Raw genomic sequence first — 25,454 nt, 5'->3', positions numbered from 1 at the left:
GGTACTTGCGAACCGTGCCTTATGGGTAAGATGACAAAGACACCGTTCTCCGGTACTATGGAGAGAGCAATAGATTTGTTGGAAATCATACATACAGATGTATGTGGTCCGATGAATGTTGAGGCTCGTGGCGGATATCATTATTTTCTCACCTTCACAGATGACTTAAGCAGATATGGGTATATCTACTTAATGAAACATAAGTCTGAAACGTTTGAAAAGTTCAAAGAATTTCAGAGTGAAGTTGAAAATCATCGTAACAAGAAAATAAAATTCCTACGATCTGATCGTGGAGGAGAATATTTGAGTTACGAGTTTGGTGTACATTTGAAACAATGCGGAATAGTTTCGCAACTCACGCCACCCGGAACACCACAACGTAATGGTGTGTCCGAACGTCGTAATCGTACTTTACTAGATATGGTGCGATCTATGATGTCTCTTACTGATTTACCGCTATCGTTTTGGGGATATGCTCTAGAGACGGACGCATTCACGTTAAATAGGGCACCATCAAAATCCGTTGAGACGACTCCTTATGAACTGTGGTTTAGCAAGAAACCAAAGTTGTCGTTTCTGAAAGTTTGGGGCTGCGATGCTTATGTGAAAAAGCTTCAACCTGATAAGCTCGAACCCAAATCGGAGAAATGTGTCTTCATAGGATATCCAAAGGAAACTATTGGATACACCTTCTATCACAGATCCGAAGGCAAGACTTTTGTTGCTAAATTCAGAAACTTTCTAGAGAAGGAGTTTCTCTCGAAAGAAGTGAGTGGGAGGAAAGTAGATCTTGACGAGGTAACTATACCTGCTCCCTTATTGGAAAGTAGTACATCACAGAAACCAGTTTCTGTGACACCTACACCAATTAGTGAGGAAGCTAATGATGATGATCATGAAACTTCAGAACAAGATACTACTGAACCTCGTAGATCAACCAGAGTAAGATCCGCACCAGAGTGGTACGGTAATCCTGTTCTGGAAGTCATGCTACTAGATCATGATGAACCTACGAACTATGAAGAAGCGATGGTGAGCCCAGATTCCGCAAAATGGCTTGAAGCCATGAAATCTGAGATGGGATCCATGTATGAGAACAAAGTATGGACTTTGGTTGACTTGCCCAATGATCGGCAAGCAATTGAGAATAAATGGATCTTCAAGAAGAAGACTGACGCTGACGGTAATATTATTGTCTACAAAGCTCGACTTGTCGCAAAAGGTTTTTGACAAGTTCAAGGGATTGACTACGATGAGACCTTCTCACCCGTAGCGATGCTTAAGTCTGTCGGAATCATGTTAGCAATTGCCGCATTTTATAATTATGAAATTTGGCAGATGGATGTCAAAACTGCATTCCTGAATGGATTTCTGGAAGAAGAGTTGTATATGATGCAACCGGAAGGTTTTGTCGATCCAAAGGGAGCTAACAAAGTATGCAAGCTCCAGCGATCCATTTATGGACTGGTGCAAGCTTCTCGGAGTTGGAATAAACGCTTTGATAGTGTGATCAAAGCATTTGGTTTTGTACAGACTTTTGGAGAAGCCTGTATTTAAAGAAAGTGAGTGGGAGCTCTGTAGCATTTCTGATATTATATGTAGATGACATATTACTAATCGGAAATGATATAGAATTTCTGAATAGCATAAAGGGATACTTAAATAAGAGTTTTTCAATGAAAGACATCGGTGAAGCTGCTTACATATTGGGCATTAAGATCTATAGAGATAGATCAAGACGCTTAATTGGACTTTCACAAAGCACATACCTTGACAAAATTTTGAAGAAGTTCAAAATGGATCAAGCAAAGAAATGATTCTTGCCTGTGTTACAAGGTGTGAAATTGAGTAAGACTCAATGCCCTACCAATGCAGAAGATAGAGAGAAAATGAAAGATGTTCCCTATGCTTCAGCCATAGGCTCTATCATGTATGCAATGCTGTGTACCAGACCTGATGTGTGTCTTGCTATAAGTCTAGCAGGGAGATACCAAAGTAATCCAGGAGTGGATCACTGGACAACGGTCAAGAACATCCTGAAATACCTGAAAAGGACTAAGGATATGTTTCTCATATATGGAGGTGACAAAGAGCTCATAGTAAATGGTTACGTTGATGCAAGCTTTGACACTGATCCAGACGATTCTAAATCGCAAACCGGATATGTGTTTACATTAAACGGTGGAGCTGTCAGTTGGTGCAGTTCTAAACAAAGCGTTATGGCAGGATCTACATGTGAAGCGGAGTACATAGCTGCTTCGGAAGCAGCAAACGAAGGAGTCTGGATGAAGGAGTTCATATCCGATCTAGGTGTCATACCTAGTGCATCGGGTCCAATGAAAATCTTTTCTGACAATACTGGTGCAATTGCCTTGGCAAAGGAATCCAGATTTCACAAGAGAACCAAGCACATCAAGAGACGCTTCAATTCCATCCGGGATCTAGTCCAGGTGGGAGACATAGAGATTTGCAAGATACATACGGATCTGAATGTTGCAGACCCGTTGACTAAGCCTCTTCCACGAGCAAAACATGATCAGCACCAAAGCTCCATGGGTGTTAGAATCATTACTGTGTAATCTAGATTATTGACTCTAGTGCAAGTGGGAGACTGAAGGAAATATGCCCTAGAGGCAATAATAATGTTATTATTTTATTTCCTTATATCATGATAAATGTTTATTATTCATGCTAGAATTGTATTATCCGGAAACATAATACTTGTGTGAATACATAGACAAACTAAATGTCACTAGTATGCCTCTACTTGACTAGCTCATTAATCAAAGATGGTTATGTTTCCTAACCATAGACACGTGTTGTCATTTGATTAACGGGATCACATTATTAGGAGAATGATGTGATTGACATGACCCATTCCATTAGCTTAGCACCCGATCGTTTAGCATGTTGCTATTGCTTTCTTCATGACTTATACATGTTCCTATGACTATGAGATTATGCAACTCCCGTTTGCCGGAGGAACACTTTGTGTGCTACCAAACGTCACAACGTAACTGGGTGATTATAAAGGAGCTCTATAGGTGTCTCCAAAGGTAAATGTTGGGTTGGCGTATTTCGAGATTAGGATTTGTCACTCCGATTGTCGGAGAGGTATCTCTGGGCCCTCTCCGTAATGCACATCACATAAGCCTTGCAAGCATTGAACTAATGAGTTAGTTGCGAGATGATGTATTACGAAACGAGTAAAGAGACTTGCCGGTAACGAGATTGAACTAGGTATTGAGATACCGACGATCGAATCTCGGGTAAGTAACATACCGATGACAAAGGGAACAACGTATGTTGTTATGCGGTCTGACCGATAAAGATCTTCATAGAATATGTAGGAGCCAATATGAGCATCCAGGTTCCGCTATTGGTTATTGACCGGAGACATGTCTCGGTCATGTCTACATTGTTCTCGAACCCGTAGGGTCCGCACGCTTAAGGTTTCGATGACAGTTATATTATGAGTTTATGAGTTTTGATGTACCGAAGTTAGTTCGGAGTCCCGGATGTGATCACGGACATAACAAGGAGTCTCAAAATGGTCGGGACATAAAGATTGATATATTGGACGGCTATATTCGGACACCGGAAGTGTTCCGGGTGATTTCGGAGAAAACCGGAGTACCGGAGGGTTACCGGAACCCCCCCGGGAGAAGTAATGGGCCATATGGGCCTTAGTGGAGAAAGAGAAGGGCAGCCAGGGTGGGCCGCGCGCCTCCTCCCCCCTGGTCCGAATTGGACTAGGAGAGGGGGGCGGCGCCCCCCCTTTCCTTCTCCCTCCCCACTTCCTTCCCCCTCCTAGTAGGAGTCCTACTCCTACTAGGAGGAGGACTCCTCCTTGGCGCGCCTATAGGGACGGCCGGCCTCCTCCCCTTGCTCCTTTATATACGGGGGCAGGGGGCACCCCTAGACACACAAGTTGATCTTTGTGATCGTTCTCTTAGCCGTGTGCGGTGCCCCCTTCCACCATAATCCTCGATAATATTATAGCGGTGCTTAGGCGAAGCCCTGCGACAGTAGAACATCAAGATCGTCACCACACCATCGTGCTAACGGAACTCTTCCCCGACACTTTGCTGGATCGGAGTCCATGGATCCTCATCGAGCTGAACGTGTGCTGGAACTCGGAGGTGCCGTAGTTTCGGTGCTTGACCGGTCGGGCCGTGAAGACGTACGACTACATCAACCGCGTTGTCATAACGCTTCCGCTGTCGGTCTACAAGGGTACATAGATCACTCTCTCCCCTCTCGTTGCTATGCATCACCATGATCTTGCGTGTGCGTAGGAATTTTTTTGAAATTACTACGTTCCCCAACAATCTACACCGACACGATCTTATTTCACTGCACCACGATGATGGTAACGGTCATGATCCCAACCTGTTATGCATCTTCATATTGATCTTGGGTGTGCATAGGCATGGCTGTTTTTTTGTTTTCTACTACGTTTCCCGATGATAACCCACAAGAATAGGGGATCGCAACAGTTTTCGAGGGTAGAGTATTCAACCCAAATTTATTGATTCGACACTAGGGGAGCCAAAGAATATTCTTGAGTATTAGCAGCTGAGTTGTCAATTCAACCACACCCAAAAGACTTAATATCTGCAGCGAAGTATTTAGTAGCAAAGTAGTATGGAAGTAACGGTGACGGTGGCAAAAGTAATAGTAGCGGTTTTGTCGCAATCGTAACAGTGGCAACAAAAAAGTAACTAAGCAAAGATCAATATATGAAAAGCTTGTAGGCAATGGATCCATGATGGATAATTATGTCGGATGTCATGCATCATGCAACGGTTATAACATAGGGTGACACGGAACTAGCTCCAGTTCATCAATATAATGTAGGCATGTATTTCGAATATAGTCATACGTGCTTATGGAAAAGAACTTGCATGACATCTTTTGTCCTACCCTCCCGTGGCAGCGGGGTCCTATTGAAAACTAAGGGATATTAAGGCCTCCTTTTAATAGAGTACCAGACCAAAACATTAGCACTTAGTGAATACATGAACTCCTCAAACTACGGTCATCACCGGGAGTGGTCCCGACTATTGTCACTCCGTGGTTGCCGGATCATAACACGTAGTAGGTGACTATAACTTGCAATATTGAATAACACAAATATATTCATGAAAACATAATAGGTTCAGATCTGGAATCATGGCACTCGGGCCCTAGTGACAAGCGTTAGTCATAGCAAAGTCATAGCAACATCAATCTTATAACATAGTGGATACTAGGGATCAAACCCTAACAAAACTAACTCTATTACATGGTAAATCCCATCCAACCCATCATGGTCCAGCAAGCCTATGATGGAATTACTCACGAACGGCGGTGAGCATCATGAAATTGGTGATGGAGGATGGTTGATGATGACGATGGCGACAAATTCCCCTCTCCGGAGCCCAAAACGGACTCCGGATCTGCCCTCCCAAGGAAGAACAGGCCTTGGTGGCGGCTCCGTATCGTAAAACGCGATGAATCCTTCTCTCTCATTTTTTCTCCCCGAAATTGAATATATGGAGTTGGAGTTGAGGTCGGTGGAGGTCCAGGGGGCCCACAAGGTCGGAGGGCGTGCCCCCACCCTTGTGGCTAGGGTGTGGGCCCCCTGCTACTGATTCTTTCACCAATATTTTTTTATAATTCCAAAAGTTATCTCCGTGAAGTTTCAGGTCATTCCGAGAACTTTTTATTCTATACAAGAATAACACCATGGAAATTCTGCTGAAAACAGCGTCAGTCCGGGTTAGTTCCATTCAAATCATGCAAGTTAGAGTCCAAAACAGGGGCAAAAGAGTTTGGAAAAGTAGATACGTTGAAGATGTATCACCCGACATGTGGTGGGGACGCTCTGGCGGGAAATATCATGCACGAGGGGGAGGAGTTTGGGTGAGCCAGGTTTGTCGAAAGCGAGCGTGGCAACGGTACAGATTCCCATAAAGCCCTCCATTTGTTTCCAGTTTGCGAGAAAAAGGATGTCCAGACCGGCCCGCAGACGGGTACAGAACCATGTTGGATGGAAAAACACGTCCGGAGCGCACGATCCGGACAGTTGCGGGCAGTTTGAGGGTCGGCGTCGGAGATGCCCGGTACGTCTCCATTGTATCTACTTATCCAAACTCTTTTGCCCTTGTTTTGGACTCTAACTTGCACGATTTGAATAGGAACTAACCCGGAGTGACGTTGTTTTCAGCAGAATTAACATGGTGTTATTTTTGTGCAGAAATAAAAGTTCTCGGAATGACCTGAAACTTCTTGGAGATGATTTTTGGAATTAATAAAATATATTTGCGAAAGAATCAACTGAAGAGGGCCCACACCCTGGACACAAGGGTGGGGGCGCGCCCTCTATCCTTGTAGCCCCCCCGGACCTCCGCCGGCCTCAACTCCAACTCCATATATTCACGTTCAGGGAGAAAAAAAATCAGAGAGAAGGATTCATCGCGTTTTACGATTCGGAGCCGCCACCAAGCCCATGATGCTCAGCGCCATGCGTGAGTAATCCCATCATAGGCTTGCTGGACCGTGATGGGTTGGATGAGATTTACCATGTAATCGAGTTAGTTTTGGTAGGGTTTGATCACTAGTATCCACTATGTTCTAAGATTGATGTTGCTATGACTTTGCTATGCTTAACACTTGTCACTAGGGTCTGAGTGCCATGATTTCAGATCTGAACCTATTATGTGTTCATGAATATATTTGTGTTCTTGATCCTATCTTGCAAGTTATAGTCACCTACTACGTGTTATGGTCCGACAACCACGGAGTGACAATAGTCGGGACACTTCCCGGTGATGACCGTAGTTTGAGGAGTTCATGTATTCACTAAGTGCTAATGCTTTGGTCCGGTACTCTATTAAATGGAGGCCTTAATATCCCTTAGTTTCCAATAGGACCCTGCTGCCACGGGAGGGTAGGACAGAAGATGTCATGCAAGTTCTTTTCCATAAGCACGTATGACTATATACGGAATACATCCCTACATTATATTGATGAATTGGAGCTAGTTCTGTGTCACACTATGTTATAGTTGTTGCATGATGAATGCCATCTGACATAATTATCCATCATTGATCCATTGCCTACGAGCTCGTTTCATATTGATCTTTGCTCAATTACTTTTCTGTTGCCACTGTTATGATTGCTACAAAACAACTATTGTTACTTTTGCCACCGTTGCCGTTATTGCCATAATACTTTGTTACTAAATACTTTGCTGCAGATATTAAGTCTTTCAGGTGTGGTTGAATTGACAACTCAGCTGCTAATGCTTGAGGATATTGTTTGGCTCCCCTTGTGTTGAATCAATAAATTTAGGTTGAATACTCTACCCTCGAAAACTGTTGCGATCCCCTATACTTGTGGGTTATCAAGACCTTTTTCTGGTGCCATTGCCGGGGAGCATAGCTCTATTCTCTGAGTCATTTGGGATTTATATCTGCTGATCACTATGAGGAATTTGAAAGATCAAAGAACCGAGATTTTCCCTCAACTACGAGGGGAGGTAAGGAACTGCCATCTAGCTCTGCACTTGATTCTCCTTCTGTTTTGAGTAAACTTGCGACACCTCATGCTATTGATTCCGATATGTCGCATGTTATTGATGATGCCACTTCTTCTATGCATGATGCTTATGATCAAACTACTTCTCTGCTTGATAATACTGTGCCACTAGGTGAATTTCTTGATGAACAACTTGCTAGGGTTAGAGAGAATGAACTTACTGAAACTGATGATATTTTTAAACTGAAGATTATGATTATCCACTAGATATGAATTTCCTATTGAGGGAGTCCTGGATTAGGGGGTCTCCGCACAGCCGGACTATATCCTTTGGTCGGATTGTTGGACTATGAAGATACAAGATTGAAGACTTCGTCCCATGTCCGGATGGGACTCTCCTTGGCGTGGAAGGCAAGCTTGGCAATACGGATATGTAGATCTCCTCCCTTGTAACCGACTCTGTGTAACCCTAGCCCCCTCCGGTGTCTATATAAACCGGAGGGTTTAGTCTGTAGGACAACATACAATCATACCATAGGCTAGCTTCTATGGTTTAGCCTCTACGATCTCGTGGTAGATCAACTCTTGTACTACTCATATCATCAAGATCAATCAAGCAGGACGTAGGGTATTACCTCCATCGAGAGGGCCCGAACCTGGGTAAACATCGTGTCCCCTGCCTCTTGTTACCATCCGCCATAGACGCACAGTTCGGGACCCCCTACCCAAGATCCGCCAGTTTTGACATCGACATTGGTGCTTTCATTGAGAGTTCCACTGTGCCGTCACCATAAGGCTTGATGGCTCCTTCGATCATCGGTAACGATGCGATCCAGGGTGAGGTTTTCCTCCCCGGGCAGATCTTCGTATTCGGCGGCTTCGCACTGTGGGCCAACTCGCTTGGCCATCTGAAGCAGATCGAGAGCTACGCCCCTGGCCGTCAGGTCAGGTTTGGAAACTTAAACTACACTGCCGAGATCCGCGGAGACTTGATCTTCGACGGATTCGAGCCCGTGTCAGGTGCGCCGCACAATCACGACGAGCATGATGTAACTCTGCCGTCGGACAGTGTTCAGGAGATCGCATCTGCCACTACTCCGGCCCCTAATCCGGAGCAAATTGGGCCATCCGAGGACGGGGGAATAGACCCCGCCATGGAGGCCGCACTCTCAGTGGCGATAGAGCCGGATACTGACTTTACCCCTTACGAGAGCCGTGTTGTCGGACCATTGGACTCGTCCCCGGCCACGGGCTCCGAACCGCCTGCATCCGCGCCCATCGAATCCGATTGGGCATCGATCATGGAGTTTACCTCCGCGGATATCTTTCAGCACTCGCCTTTCGGCGATGTGCTAAATTCATTAAGATCTCTCTCCTTGTCAGGAGAGCCTTGGCCGAACTATGTCCGGCTAAAATGGGATGCGGACGACGAAGAAATTCGCTCCCCACCCACCACCCACTTAGTAGCCACTGTCGACGATTTAACCGACATGCTCAAATTCGACTCCGAAGACATCGACGGTATGGACGACGATGTAGGAGACAAATAGGAACCAGTGCCCACAGGGCGCTGGAAAGCCACTTCATCACATGACATATACATGGTGGATACACCCAAAGAAGGCAATGGCAACGAGACAGCGGAGGATGGCCCCTCCAAGAAGCAGCCCAAGCGCCGACGTCAGCGGCGCCGCTCTAAGTCCTGCCATAACAAAAACAACGATAACGGCGCAAGAGAAAATAACACTCCAGTTGACTCCAGAGGAAACGACGACCACATCGACCCAGCGGTGGAGCACGATGAAACTGCAAACGGCGAACATAGTACGGATCCGATGTCTGAACACGGCGACGCCGAGGATAAACCTCATCAAACCCCCTCTGGGGAGGCAAACAGTCCGGACGAAGATGCACACATCATCCCGGAAACACACTTAGAACAAGAGAACCTCCGTAGAAGGCTTATTACCATAGCGAGGAGTCTGAAGAAGCAGAAGCAAAGGCTTAAGGCCGCACAAAATACGCTCAACAACAGGTGGAACAAAGTGCTCGACAACAAAGAAAAGTATGGTGAAAGTTACCGCACAAAGAGCTATCCAAAGCGCAAGCTATTACCTGAATTCGACGATGAGGCCTTAGAGCCCACACAGCCGAAGAATACAACGGCCAATCAGCCGGATCAACCACCTTGTGACCGCGATAGAGCGACTAACAAGGCCGCACATAAGTCAATACACGATCTACGTGAGGACTTGCGCCAAAAATCCAGTATGACCAGATCCATCTATGGATCTAGGAAGCGCGCTCCGGCACAAAATCAAATACTACAACCGTCTGAACGCCATGATACATCCAAATACATGGGTGCCGCACACCCCCTATGTTTCACCGATGAGGTGCTAGACCACGAATTTCCAGAAGGATTCAAACCAGTGAACATAGAGGCGTACGACGGGACCACAGACCCTGGGGTCTGGATTGAGGACTTTATCCTCCATATCCATATGGCTCACGGAGACGATCTCCACGCCATCAAGTACTTGCACCTCAAGCTTAAAGGACCAGCTCGGCACTGGCTGAAAAGCCTCCCCGAAAACTCAATTGGAAGTTGGGAGGAGCTCGAGGATGCTTTTCGGGCTAATTTTCAAGGGACCTATGTTCGACCCCCGGATGCAGACGATTTAAGTCATATAATTCAGCTGCCCGGAGAGTCAGCCCGAAAGCTTTGGAACATGTTTCTCACTAAGAAGAATCAAATCGTCGACTGCCCGGACGCCGAGGCCTTAGCAGCTTTCAAGCACAGCGTCCGAGACGAATGGCTCGCCAGACACCTTGGCCAAGAAAAACCGAGAACAATGGTAGCCCTGACAAGCCTCATGACCCACTTTTGCACGGGAAAATATAGCTGGTTAGCCCGCAGTAGCACCAGCGACCCAAGAACATCCGAAGTCAGGGATGACAATGGAAAACCACGACACAGTAAAAACAAGCGTCAAAATAAAGAAGATAGCCCAGATAATACGGCGGTAAATGCCGGATTCAGGGGCTCCCGACCAGGTCAGCGGAAAAAGCCTTTCAAAGGCAGCAGAGATGGACCATCCAGCCTAAACAAGTTTCTAGACAAACTATGTCAGATTCATGGCACCCCCGATAAACCTGCAAATCATACCCACAGAGAATGATGGGTCTTCAAGTAGGCCCGTAAGCTAAACGCCGAACACAAGGGGAGGGAGACACCAAGCGAAGACGAGGATGAACCTCGCCAACAAAGCACTGAAGGATAGAAAAAATTCCCACCAAAGGTTAAAACAGTAAACATGATCCACGTGACGAAGCCCGTCACCCCTAAGTTCAACCCCTGGTTGGCCCGCCCGACCACTTTTGATCGCAGGAATCACCTGACAAGCATCCGGAATGAAGGATTGGCTGCCTTGGTGTTAGACCCAATAATAAACGGGTACCATCTCACATGAGTCCTTATGGACGGCGGCAGTGGTCTAAATCTGATATATCCGGACACAGTCCGCAAAATGGGGATAGACCCGACAAAAATCAGCCACAGTAATACTACCTTCAAGGGAGTAATACCAGGCCCAGAGGCCCGCTCCACGGGCTCTCTATTACTAGAGGTTGTATTCGGTTCTCCCAACAACTTCCGAAGCGAAAAATTAACCTTCGACATCGCTCCATTCCGAAGCGGCTATCAAGCACTACTCGGAAGAGCGGCTTTCACTCGTTTTAATGCAGTACTGCATTACGCTTCCCTCAAGCTTAAGATGCCCGGTCCACATGGCGCCATCACAGCTAGTGGAAATATTGAGCGTTTTCTACGCGCGGAAGAATGTGCGGCGGCTTTAACAGCCGAGCACTAGACGGCCTCACCAACTAGAATAAACGACAGGTCGTCAAGACCCCGGACACGGTTAGACGAGTCCAGCGCATCACTAGATATACCTGAGAATGGTTTGATGGTTAAACCCTCATAGACGGTACCAGGGGCTTCCCGCGTGTAATTAGGGCTAGTTCGGCTCAACTTGACTTATCTTGAATTTTAATGGTTTATCGAGAATAACCAAATTTTTTTGGCACGAAAACTTTCACCTAAGTTCTTCTCTTTTACAGTTGACAATCGTGCTACACTCGTCCAGGACACGGCACAACGGAGATACAGGTGCAGACGTGTAGTAGGGACCCGCTCAAAGGTTTCTTTTCAGATTAAGACCCTGCGTAAACCTTTTCTACTGTCTCTTGTTGATTCACATCCTCCGGATACTCAATACAACCGAGAAGGATGCTGACGTTATTGACTTGTGGCCACGTCAGGATATTGCACGTACCTGGACACTCGGGGTTTATTATTAAGGGCATTGTTCAGCCCGGCATATGTTATAAAGACCGAATACCTTAGGGAGTGTTCGGCGTCGCGAGTTTGGCCTTATATGCATCAGCTCCGAATCATGTCTTTGGTCAAATGTTGGGTTTGCCCGGCTCCCGCATTTTGCTACCTTACATTCCGCTCTATCGGCTAAGGCGGCACCGGGAGAACTACTGCGATTGTGCCCTGGTTCATCCGGATGAGCACCTTAGTAGAGAAAGCCGAAAACTGACTGTCATGATAAAGCGCGAGACTGGTCAACCACTCGATGACTTAGTGGAATCTTCGTGATTCCTCCACATTAACGAAGGGCCGTTTCCCGGTCATGTACGTACGCGCCCCGTATTCGGACGAGCGCGGAAGTACCAGGGGCTATATAGTAGTCCCACCGTCAAACTCCTATGGCTAAGTGAAAGTGTTAAAGCAATATAGTCCGATTGCCTCGTTCGCTGCGCTACCACCTACTTAGTGGACCAAGACGTTGGATCAAGTGTGAATACACGTTTTTTGCGAACACCCCCGCATTATATGCGTGGGGGCTGAAGCCGACGACTGCAAACTTTCAAGTTATATACATATATACATAAACGGCCGCACAGGAGGCATCATAATACTTTCAGGAAAAAGTATAAACACAACCTTTATAATTCAATAAAACATTGTTTTTACAATGGGAATACATGTCACTAGAACATTATATTCTTCAAGCACTGAGCCTCTATGGAACGAGCGCCTTCAAGGGCTTCTTGAAAGTAGTGCTCAACAGACGCTCGGCCTACGGCCGAACTCTGGGTTGCAATAGCGGTGGCCTCCATCTCTGCCTAGTATGTTTTGACACGGGCAAGTGCCATACGCGCACCCTCTATGCACACCGCCCTCTTCATAGCGTTGATGTGCGGCACAACACCAAGGAACTGTTGCCTAAACTAAAATAACTATTCGGCCTTGGCCCTTCCGGCCACAGATGATCCACAACACACCTCATGGCAAGCCCGGACAACCTATGGAGCTCGGCCCACTCGGTCATTCGCTCATTCAATAGCAGCGGACGCACTGGAATATGAAACCGTGACCAGAATAGCCTTTCCACTTCACGATCTTTTTTATCTTTGAAGTACTCGGCCGCATCAGCAGCACTGGCTGCCAAGTCCACGTATGCGTCTACAGAACTCCATTGTTGATCCAGAGGGGCATACTTCGGATCTCCGAACTTCGTCCGCAACAAAAATGGCTTCCTAGCTGTGATATCCCCAGCTTGACGCAGCTCCTCCTTCGCCGCTCTGATTTTAGAGCGGGCTTCCTTGGCTGCTACCATGGCCTTCTCCAGGTCCGCCGCCTTCGCCCGGTTTTCTTTTTCAAGAATCTGGTAACGATCGGCGGCATCTTTCAACTCAATGGCCATCTTGGCTATTCTTTCCTTGCTTTGGCAATGCGCCACCTGTTCGGCCCTCAGCTCTTCGACCGCCTTTAGAGCGGCCGCATCACTATCCCTGGCTTGTTCCTTGGCTCGGGCAAGTTCCGCCCGAAGGGTCTCCACGGTGGCGGCTCCATCTGCAGTCACAACATATTAAAGATACTAGCATCATGCTCCTCTTACTATGTGTTGATTGATGACCCACAAGTATAGGGGATCTATCGTAGTCCTTTCGATAAGTAAGAGTGTCGAACCCAACGAGGAGCAGAAGGAAATGATAAGCGGTTTTCAGCAAGGTATTCTCTGCAAGTACTGAAATAAGTGGTAACAGATAGTTTTGTGATAGGATAGGTTGTAACGAGCAACAAGTAATAAAAGTAAATAAAGTGCAGCAAGGTGGCCCAATCCTTTTGTAGCAAAGGACAAGCCGGAACAAACTCTTATAATAGGAAAAGCGCTCCCGAGGACACATGGAAATATCGTCAAGCTAGTTTTCATCACGTTCATATGATTCGCGTTTGATACTTTGATAATTTGATATGTGGGTGGACCGGTGCTTGGGTGCTGTTCTTACTTGAACAAGCATCCCACTTATGATTAACCTCTATTGCAAGCATCTGCAACTACAAAAAAAGTATTAAGGTAAACCTAACCATAGCATGAAACATATGGATCCAAATCAGCCCCTTACGAAGCAACGCATAAACTAGGGTTTAAGCTTCTGTCACTCTAGCAACCCATCATCTACTTATTACTTCCCAATGCCTTCCTCTAGGCCCAAGTAATGGTGAAGTGTTATGTAGTCGACGTTCACATAACACCACTAGAGGCTAGACAACATACATCTTATCAAAATATCAAACGAATACCAAATTCACATGACTACTCATAGCAAGACTTCTCCCTTGTCCTCAGGAATGAACGTAATTACTCACAAAGCATATTCATGTTCATAATCAAAGGGGTAATAATATGCATATAGGATCTGAACATATGATCTTCCACCAATTAAACCAACTAGCATCAACTACAAGGAGTAATCAACACTACTAGCAACCTACTAGCACCAATCCCGGACTTTGAGACAAGCATTGGATACAAGAGATGAACTATGGTTTGGAGATGAGATGGTGCTGGTGAAGATGTTGATGGAGATTGCCCTCTCCCGATGAGAGGAGCGTTGGTGATGACGATGGTGATGATTTCCCCCTCCGGGAGGGAAGTTTCCCCGGCAGAACAGCTCTGCCGGAGCTCTAGATTGGATCCGCCAAGGTTCCGCCTCGTGGCGGCGGAGTCTCGTCCCGAAAAGTTCCTTCCTATTTTTTTCTCATCAAAAGACCTCATATAGGAGAAGATGGGCATTGGAGAGCCACCAGGGGGCCCACGAGGTAGGGGGGCGCGCCCTGGGGGGGTGGGGGGCGCCCCCCACCCTCGTGAGAAGGGTGTGGGCCCCCTGGCCTTCATCTTTGGCGTGGATTTTTTTATATTTCTTTTAAGACGTTCCGTGGAGTTTCAGGACTTTTGGAGTTGCGCAGAATAGGTCTCTAATATTTGCTCCTTTTCCAGACCAGAATTTCAGCTCCCTGCATTCTCCCTCTTTATGTAAACCTTGTAAAATAAGAGAGAATAGCCATAAGTATTGTGATATAGAGTGAAATAACAGTCCATAATGTGATAAATATCGATATAAAAGCATGATGCAAAATGGACGTATCAACTCCCCCAAGCTTAGACCTCGCTTGTCCTCAAGCAAAAAGCCGATAACAATAAATATGTCCTCATGTTTAGAGGTAGAGGCGTCGATAAAAATAAAATACGGACATGAAGGCATCATGATTATTCTCATAAAAGCAACATATATAGATTTTGTCATATGATTACTTATGTTCAAGTGATGATCTATTCACAATGCAAGAGTATAAATCATAAACCTTATTGGGCTCCGACAAACTATAATCTCAGTCATTGAAGCAATTGCAATTTATCATAACATCGGAAAGAGTCTATGTTAGAGCTAAAAAGCAACTCCACATACTCAACTATCATTTAGTCCTCCATAATTGCTAACACTCACGCGATACTTGTGGTTACGGAGTTTTAATCGGACACAGAGAAAGATAGGAGCTTATAGTTTTACCCCATGCTACGTCTTGAGCTTGCGTTGGTTTTCCCCGAAGAGGAAGGGATGATGCAGCAGAGTAGCGTAAGTATTTCCCTCAGTTTTTGAGAACCAAGGTATCAATCCAGTAGGAGCCCACGCTCAAGTCCCTCGTACCTGCACAAAGCGATAGCTACTCGCAACCAACGCGATTAGGGGTTGTCAAGCCCTTCACGGTCACTTACGAGAGTGATATCTGATAGATAGAATATTTTTGGTATTTTTGATATAAGGATGCAAAGTAAAAAGTGAAAGCAAAGTAAATAGCAAAACAATATAAAAGTGATGGAGATTGATATGATGAGAATAGACCCGGGGGCCATAGGTTTCACTAGTGGCTTCTCTCAAGAGCATAAGTATTCTACGGTGGGTGAACAAATTACTGTTGAGCAATTGATAGAATTGTGCATAATTATGAGAATATCTAGGCATGATCAAGTATATAGGCATCACGTCCGTGACAAGTAGATCGAAACGATTCTGCATCTACTACTATTACTCCACTCATCGACCGCTATCAGCATGCATCTAGAGTATTAAGTTAAAAACAGAGTAACACCTTAAGCAAGATGACATGATGTAGAGAGATAAATTCATGCAATATGAAATAAATCCCATCTTGTTATCCTCGATGGCAATGATACAGTACGTGCCTTGCTGCCCCTTCTGTCACTGGGTAAGGACACCGCAAGATCGAACCCAAAGCTAAGCACTTCTCCCATGGCAAGAACTACCAATCTAGTTGGCCAAACCAAACGGATAATTCGAAGAGACTTGCAAAGATAACCAATCATACATAAAAGAATTCAGAGAAGATTCAAATATTATTCATAGATAGACTTGATCATAAACCCACAATTCATCGGTCTCAACAAACACACCGCAAAAAGAAGATTACATCGAATAGATCTCCACAAGAGAGGGGGAGAACTTTGTATTGAGATTCAAAGAGAGAGAAGAAGCCATCTAGCTACTAACTATGGACCCGAAGGTCTGAGGTAAACTACTCACACTTCATCGGACGGGTTAGGATGATGTAGAAGCCCTCCGTGATGACGGCCCTCTTCCGGCGGAGCTCCGGAACAGGCCCCAAGATGGGATCTCGTGGATACAGAAAGTTGCGACGGTGGAATTAGGGTTTTGGCTCCTGTTCTGATCGTTTGGGGGTACGTGTGTATATATAGGAGGAAGGAGTACGTCGGTGGAGCACCGAGGGGCCCACGAGGCAGGGGGCGCGCCCTAGGGGGGACGCCCCCCACCCTCGTGACCACCTCTTTGATCCCTTGCAGTAGGGTCCAAGTCTCCTGGATCACGTTCGGTGAGAAAATCATGTTTCCGAAGATTTTATTACGTTTGGACTCCGTTTGATATTCTGTTTATCCGAAACACTGAAATAGGCAAAAACAGCAATTCTGGGCTGGGCCTCCCGTTAATAGGTTAGTCGCAAAAATAATATAAAAGTGGAAAATAAAGCCCAATATAGTCCAAAATAGTAGATAATATAGCATGGAGCAATCAAAAATTATAGATACGTTGGAGACGTATCACCCCACAACCTTTTACCTCAAGCGTAATGTCAACAATAATGGTTCATGCTCCCCTACATCCAATTAGATATATATATATATCATGTTCTTTCCAACATGCTGAGCTTGCCAAAGGATAAAATGAAAAAGAAAAGGTGAAGATCACCATGACTCTAGCATAAGGTAGAAGATAATAATAAAGGATAGGCCCTTCGCAGAGGGAAGCAGAGGTTGCCATGCACTTTTATGGTTGGATATATAAAATCTCAATGCGAAAGAACGTCACTTTATATTGCCCCTTGTGATATGAACCTTTATTATGCAGTCAGTCGCTTTTATTACTTTCACATCACAAGATCGTATAAAGCTTATTTATCCCACACCAATCAATCATACATATTTAGAGCAATTTTTATTGCTTTGCACCGATGACAACTTACTTGAAGGATGTTACTCAATCCATAGGTAGATATGGTGGACTCTCATGGCAAAATTGGTTTCAGGATATTTGGAAGCACAAGTAGTATTTCTACTTGGTGCTGAGAATTTGGCTAGCATGAGGGGGAAAGGCAAGATCAACAAGTTAGAGGATCCATGACAACATACTTTATCTCAGATATAAGAAAGACATAACTCATTACGTTGTCTTCCTTGTCCAACATCAACTCTTTAGCATGTCATATTTTAATGAGTGCTCCCAATCATAAAAGATGTCAATGATAATATATCTATATGTGAAAACCTCTCTTTCCTTATTACTTCCTATTAATTGCAACAATGACCAAAGCTATGTCTGCCAACTCCCAACAACTTTTAATCATCATACTCTTTCTATGTGAAGTCATTACTCTCAATAAGATCAATATGAACTTTTTGTTTCTTTTTATTCTTTTTTCTCTTTCTTTTATTCACCCAAGATCATGGCAAAATAATCAAGCCCTTGACTCAACACTAATCTTTATTATATATAGCTCACAGACTCGATTACATAGAGAGATCATAAAGCAAAACTCAGAACTAAATCATGCCATAAACTTTATTCTACTAGATCAAGATACTACTAATAGGATCGAACTAAGAAAAACGGTAAAGATAGGAGTTGTGATTGTGATACGATACCGGGGCACCTCCCCCAAGCTTGGCAGTTGCCAAGGGGAGTGCCCATACCCAGATACTCAATTCTTCTTTGTTGGAGGAGACGGCGGAGGTGTTGTTGATGATGCGGGCTTGTCATCCATCTTCCAAGGCATAGGTTCACCATCATAGAAAGATGATCGAGTCTCCGGAATCCTCAAATCTGCAGCCAAACTCATTCTTTTGAATCTATATTCATACTCAAAATTTTGGTTTTGAAGGTCATAGACTTGGGCTTGGAGGTGCTCGATCTTCTCATATAGCTTGAAGATGGCTTCCTCGGTGTTCTTGGCATCCGGCTTGTAATTGTTAGTGAACTCCGCGAGCATCGTGTGGCTAGAGTTGATTCCACGCTCCACCATCCCCTAGCACTTGAAAACTTGTTGCTCCAATGCTTTGAGCCTCGTCTCTATACTTCCGGTCCCTTTTGGTCCCTCTTCATCGCGGATGTGCAGCAACCCATCACGCAACTCAATGGTTTGAGGGTGTCGCAACACCTCTGCGAGGTAAGGGTTGATGACCTTCTCGAAGAACTTGTCCTTGGAGGTGCTTGGGGCCATCATGATAACCTAGATCTGTCAGAAAAACAGCTCAAAACAAAAACATGAGATTTTTGCATGATACGGGAGTCAAAACCTCCGGGAGATTATATAATGAATTTTTACCGACCAAAATATGTAATGTGCAAGAAAACGGAGTCCGAAAGGCACACGAGGTGCTCACGAGGTAGGGGGGCGCGCCCAGGGGGGTAGGGTGCGCCCACCACCCTCGTGGGGCCCTCGTGTCCTTCCGGGACTGCTACTTATTTTTTTCTATTTTTCTAAATATTCCAAAACGGAGAAATATTGCCTTAAAATTGTTTTGGAGTCGGTTTACTTACCGTACCACATGCCTATTCCTTTTCGGAGTCTGAAACGTTCCGGAAAGTGTCTCTTATGTATTCCTCCGGGGTTACGGTTTCAATAATATTGGTTTCAACATTTATGGGATTACCTGAGATATAATGTTTAATTCTTTGACCGTTTACCACCTTCGGATTTGTGCCCTCGAAGTTGTTGATTTTTATGGCACCGGAATGATAGATCTCTTTGATAATATAGGGGCCTTCCCATTTAGAGAGAAGTTTTCCTGCAAAAAATCTTAAACGAGAGTTGTATAGCAATACATAATCACCTACATTAAACTCACGCTTTTGTATCCTTTTGTCATGCCATCTTTTAACTTTTTCTTTAAACAACTTGGCATTTTCATATGCTTGGGTTCTCCATTCATCAAGTGAGCTAATATCAAATAAACTCTTCTCACCGGCAAGTTTAAAATCATAGTTAAGCTCTTTAATAGCCCAATATGCCTTATGTTCTAGTTCGAGAGGTAAGTGGCATGCTTTTCTATAAACCATTTTATACGGAGACATACCCATGGGATTTTTGTATGCAATTCTATAAGCCCATAATGCATCATCATGTTTCTTGGACCAATTCTTTCTAGACCTATTAACAGTCTTTTGCAAAATTAATTTGAGCTCTCTATTGCTCAACTCTACTTGACCACTAGACTGTGGGTGATAAGGAGAAGCAATTCTATGATTAACATCATATTTAGCAAGCATTTTACGGAAAGCACCATGAATAAAGTGTGAACCACCATCAGTCATTAAATATCTAGGGACTCCAAACCTCGGGAAAATAACTTCCTTAAGCATTTTAATAGAAGTGTTATGATCAGCACTACTAGTTGGAATAGCTTCTACCCACTTAGTGACGTAATCAACAACAACTAGAATATGTGTGTATCCATTAGAGGCAGGAAAATGTCCCATATAATCAAAGCCTCAAACATCAAACGGTTCAATAACAAGTGAATAATTCATAGGCATTTCTTGACATCTACTAATATTACCAATTCTTTGACATTCATCACAAGACAAGACAAACTTACGGGCATCCTTGAAGAGAGTAGGCCAATAGAAACCAGATTGCAATACCTTATGTGCAGTTCTATCTCCAGCGTGGTGTCCTCCACAAGACTCAGAATGACACTTGCGTAGGATCTGTTCCTGTTCATGCTCAGGTACACAACGTCTAATAACACAATCTACTCCTTCTTTATAAAGATGTGGGTCATCACAAAAGTAATGTCTTAAATCATAGAAGAACTTTTTCTTTTGTTGGTATGTGAAGCTAGGCGGTATAAATTTAGCAACAATATAATTAGCATAATCAGCATACCATGGAGTACTACGAGAAGTACTTATAACATTTAATTATTCATCAGGAAAGTTATCATTAATAGGTAGTGGGTCATCAAGAATATTTTCTAACCTAGACAGGTTGTCTGCAACGGGGTTCTCAGCTCCCTTTCTATCAACGATATGCAAATCAAATTCTTGTAGCAAGAGAACCCATCTAATAAGTCTAGGTTTAGCATCTTTCTTTTCCATAAGATATTTAATAGCAGCATGATCTGTTTGAATAGTTACTTTAGAATCAACAATATAAGATCTGAACTTATCACAAGCAAATACAACTGCTAAAAGCTCTTTTTCAGTAGTAGCATAATTTCTTTAAGCATTGTCTAGAGTCTTACTAGCATAATGAATAACATTTAATTTCTTATCAACTCTTTGCCCTAGAACAGCACCTACAGCATAATCACTAGCATCACACATAATTTCAAAGGGTAAATTCCAATCAGGTGGCTGAACAACAGGTGCAGAGACTAATGCTTTCTTAAGTATTTCAAATGCTTCTACACAATCATCATCAAATACAAATGGTATATCTTTTTGCAATAAATTAGTCAGAGGCCGAGAAATTTTTGAGAAGTCCTTAATGAACCTCCTGTAAAATCCGGCGTGACCAAGGAAACTTCTTATACCTTTGATGTCCTTGGGACATGGCATCTTTTCAATAGCATCAACCTTGGCTTTATCAACTTCAATACCTCTTTCAGAAACTTTGTGCCCACCTTCATTAACCATAAAGTGGCACTTTTCCCAATTCAAGACAAGATCAGTTTCTTCACATCTCTGCAAAACTCGATCAAGATTGCTCAAGCAATCGTCAAAAGAGGAACCATAGACGGAAAAATCGTCCATGAAAACCTCACAAATCTTTTCACAAAAGTCAGAGAATATAGCCATCGTGCATCTTTGAAAGGTAGTAGGTGCATTACATAAACCAAAAGGCATACGTCTATAAGCAAAAGTACGAAAAGGGCATGTAAAAGTAGTCTTTGATTGATCTCTAGCCGACACAGGTATTTGAGAGAAACCGGAATAACCATCTAGAAAGCAATAGTGTGTATGTTTGCGTAATCTTTCTAGCAGTTGATCAATAAAAGGTAAGGGGTAATGATCTTTCTTAGTAGCTTTATTTAATTTGCGGAAATCAATTACCATCCTATAACCTGTGATAATTCTTTGTGGAATCAATTCATCTTTATCATTAGGAACAACAGTAATACCTCCCTTCTTAGGGACACAATGGACAGGACTTACCCACTCACTATCAGCAACGGGATAGATTATACCTGCCTCCAGAAGCTTTAGTATTTCTTTTCTTACCACTTCTTTCATTTTAGGATTCAGACGTCGTTGAGGATCACGAACTGGTTTGGCATCTTCTTACAAATTTATTTTATGTTGACATAGAGTGGGACTAATGCCCTTAAGATCATCAAGAGTATATCCAATAGCAGCACGATGCTTCTTCAGAGTTTTCAATAATCTCTCTTATTCATGCTCTGAAAGGTTAGCACTAATAATAACAGGATATATCTTCTTTTCATCAAGATAGGAATATTTAAGATTATCAGGCAAAGGTTTGAGCTCAAACACGGGATCACCCTTGGGTGGAGGAGGATCCCCTAAAATTTCAACAGGCAAGTTGTGATGCAGAATAGGTTCCTGTTTAAAGAATACTTCATCTATTTCCCTTCTTTCTTTCATGAACATATCATTTTCATGGTCTAGCAAATAGTGTTCTAAAGGATCACTAGGAGGTACAACAATAGAAGCAAGACCAATAATTTCATCCTTAATAGGTAATTCTTCCTCACGATGTTGTTTACTAAATTTAGAGAAATTAAACTCATGAACCATATCATCCAAACCAACAGTAACAATATTCTTAGTGCAGTCTATGGTAGCATTGACAGTATTTAAGAAGGGTCTACCAAATATAATTGGAGAAAAGCTATCTTGTGGAGAAGTAAGAACAAGAAAATCAGCAGGATATTTAGTTTTCCCACACAAGACTTCAACATCTCTAACAATTCCAATTGGTGCAATAGTATCTCTATTAGCAAGTTTAATAGTAACATCAATATCTTCTAACTCAACAGGTGCAATTTCATTCTTAATTTCTTTGTATAAGTCATGAGGTATAACACTAGCACTAGCACCCATATCACATAAGCCATGATAACAATGATCTCCTATTTTAACAGAAATAACAGGCACGCCTACCACATGTCTATGTTTATCCTTATCACAAGGTTTAGCAATTCTAGCAGTTTCACCTTCGAACTGAATAACATGCCCATCAATATTATCAGACAAGAGATCTTTAACAATAACAATATTAGGTTCTACTTTAACTTGCTCAGGAGGTGTATAAGTTCTAATATTGCTTTTACGAACAACATTTGAAGCTTTAGCATGATCCTTTATTCTAAGAGGGAAAGGTGGTTTCTCAATATAAGAAGTAGGAACAATAGGATCATTATAAGTGACAGTCTTTTCTTCAACTTTAATAGGTGCAACTACTTTTACTTCTATGGGAGGATGATATTTAAACCACTTCTCCTTATGGAGATCAACATAAGTAGCAAAAGATTCACAGAAAGAGGCTACTATCTCAGAGTCAAGTCCATATTTAGTGCTAAACTTACGAAAAATATCGGTATCCATAAAAGATTTAACACAATCAAACTTAGGTGTCATACCTGACTCTTTACCTTCGTCGAGGACCCAATCTTCAGAGTTGCGTTTAATTCTATCTAATAAATTCCATCTGAATTCAATAGTCTTCATCACAAAAGAGCTAACACAAGAAGTATCGAGCATGGTGCGATTGTTTTCAGAAAGCCGAGCATAAAAACTTTGCATAATTATTTCTCTTGAGAGCTCATGATTGGGGCATGAATATAACATTGATCTAAGCCTCCCCCAAGCTTGAGCGATGCTTTCTCCTTCGCGAGGCCATAAGTTATATATATAATTGCGATCACGATGAACAAGATGCATAGGGTAATACTTTTGATGAAATTCCATCTTCAATCTTTTATAGTCCCACGATCTCATATCATCACATAGCCTATACCATATCAATGCGTCTCCCTTCAAAGATAAAGGGAAGACCTTCTTCTTGGCAACATCATCGGGTATACCTGCAAGCTTAAATAATCCACAAACTTCATCCACATATATTAAGTGCTCATCAGGATGCTTTGTTCCATCTCCTGTAAAAGGATTAGCTAGCAGTTTTTCTATCATACCCGAAGGATACTCATAAGGAATTTCATTTTCAATAGGTTCAGTAGGTTGAGGAGCAACTCTTTGCTCTACTGGTCGGGGTGAAGATACCCCGAACAAGCCCCTCAGAGAATTACTTTCCATAGTAACAAGTGATAGTAAATTTCATCACACTATATAAATTTTTCCTTACCAAATTCCACCTACAAAAGGCGCTACACTCCCCGGCAACGACGCCAGAAAAGAGTCTTGATGACCCACAAGTATAGGGGATCTATTGTAGTCCTTTCGATAAGTAAGAGTGTCGAACCCAACGAGGAGCAAAAGGAAATGATAAGTGGTTTTCAGCAAGGTATTCTCTGCAAGTACTGAAATAAGTGGTAACAGATAGTTTTGTGATAGGATAGGTTGTAACGAGCAGCAAGTAACAAAAGTAAATAAAGTGCAGCAAGGTGGCCCAATCCTTTTGTAGCAAAGGACAAGCCGAAACAAACTCTTATAATAGGAAAAGCGCTCCCGAGGACACATGGGAATATCGTCAAGCTAGTTTTCATCACGTTTATATGATTCGCGTTCGATACTTTGATAATTTGATATGTGGGTGGACCGGTGCTTGAGTGCTGTTCTTACTTGAACAAGCATCCCACTTATGATTAACCTCTATTTCAAGCATCCACAACTACAACAAAAGTATTAAGGTAAACCTAAACATAGCATGAAACATATGGATCCAAATCAGCCCCTTACGAAGCAACGCATAAACTAGGGTTTAAGCTTCTGTCACTCTAGCAACCCATCATCTACTTATTACTTCCCAATGCCTTCCTCTAGGCCCAAATAATGGTGAAGTGTTATGTAGTCGACGTTCACATAACACCACTAGAGGCTAGACAACATACATCTTATCAAAATATCAAATGAATACCAAATTCACATGACTACTCATAGCAAGACTTCTCCCTTGTCCTAAGGAACGAACGTAATTACTCACAAAGCATATTCATGTTCATAATCAGAGGGGTAATAATATGCATATAGGATCTGAACATATGATCTTCCACCAATTAAACCAACTAGCATCAACTACAAGGAGTAATCAACACTACTAGCACCAATCCCAGACTTTGAGACAAGAATTGGATACAAGAGATGAACTAGGGTTTGGAGATGAGATGGTGCTGGTGAAGATGTTGATGGAGATTGCCCTCCCCCGATGAGAGGAGCGTTGGTGATGACGATGGTGATGATTTCCCCCTCCAGGAGGGAAGTTTCCCCGGCAGAACAGCTCTGCCGGAGCTCTAGATTGGATCCGCCAAGGTTCTTCCTCGTGACGGCGGACTCTCATCCTGAAAAGTTCCTTCCTATTTTTTCTCATCGAAAGACCTCATATAGGAGAAGATGGGCATCGGAGAGCCACCGGGGGGCCCATGAGGTAGGGGGGCGTGCCTTGGGGGTGGGGGGGGGGGCGCCCCCCACCCTCGTGAGAAGGGTGTGGCCCCCCTGGCCTTCATCTTTGGCGTGGATTTTTCTTTATTTCTTTTAAGACGTTCCGTGGAGTTTCAGGACTTTTGGAGTTGCGCAGAATAGGTCTCTAATATTTGCTCCTTTTCCAGACCAGAATTTCAGCTGCCGGCATTCTCCCTCTTTATGTAAACCTTGTAAAATAAGAGAGAATAGCCATAAGTATTGTGATATAGAGTGAAATAAAAGTCCATAATGTGATAAATGTCGATATAAAAGCATGATGCAAAATGGATGTATCATTGATCACTGGAGAAATCACTTACCCTGTGCCTCGTCGAGCCGCTTGTTGAGAAGCACGATGTCGGCATCTGCCGCATCAAGTT

Source organism: Triticum urartu, chromosome 1A, assembly GCF_056163025.1.
Source record: "Triticum urartu cultivar PI428250 chromosome 1A, HENAU_Tu73, whole genome shotgun sequence".
NCBI lineage: Eukaryota > Viridiplantae > Streptophyta > Magnoliopsida > Poales > Poaceae > Triticum > Triticum urartu.
Note: the sequence above shows the minus strand (reverse complement) of the source record.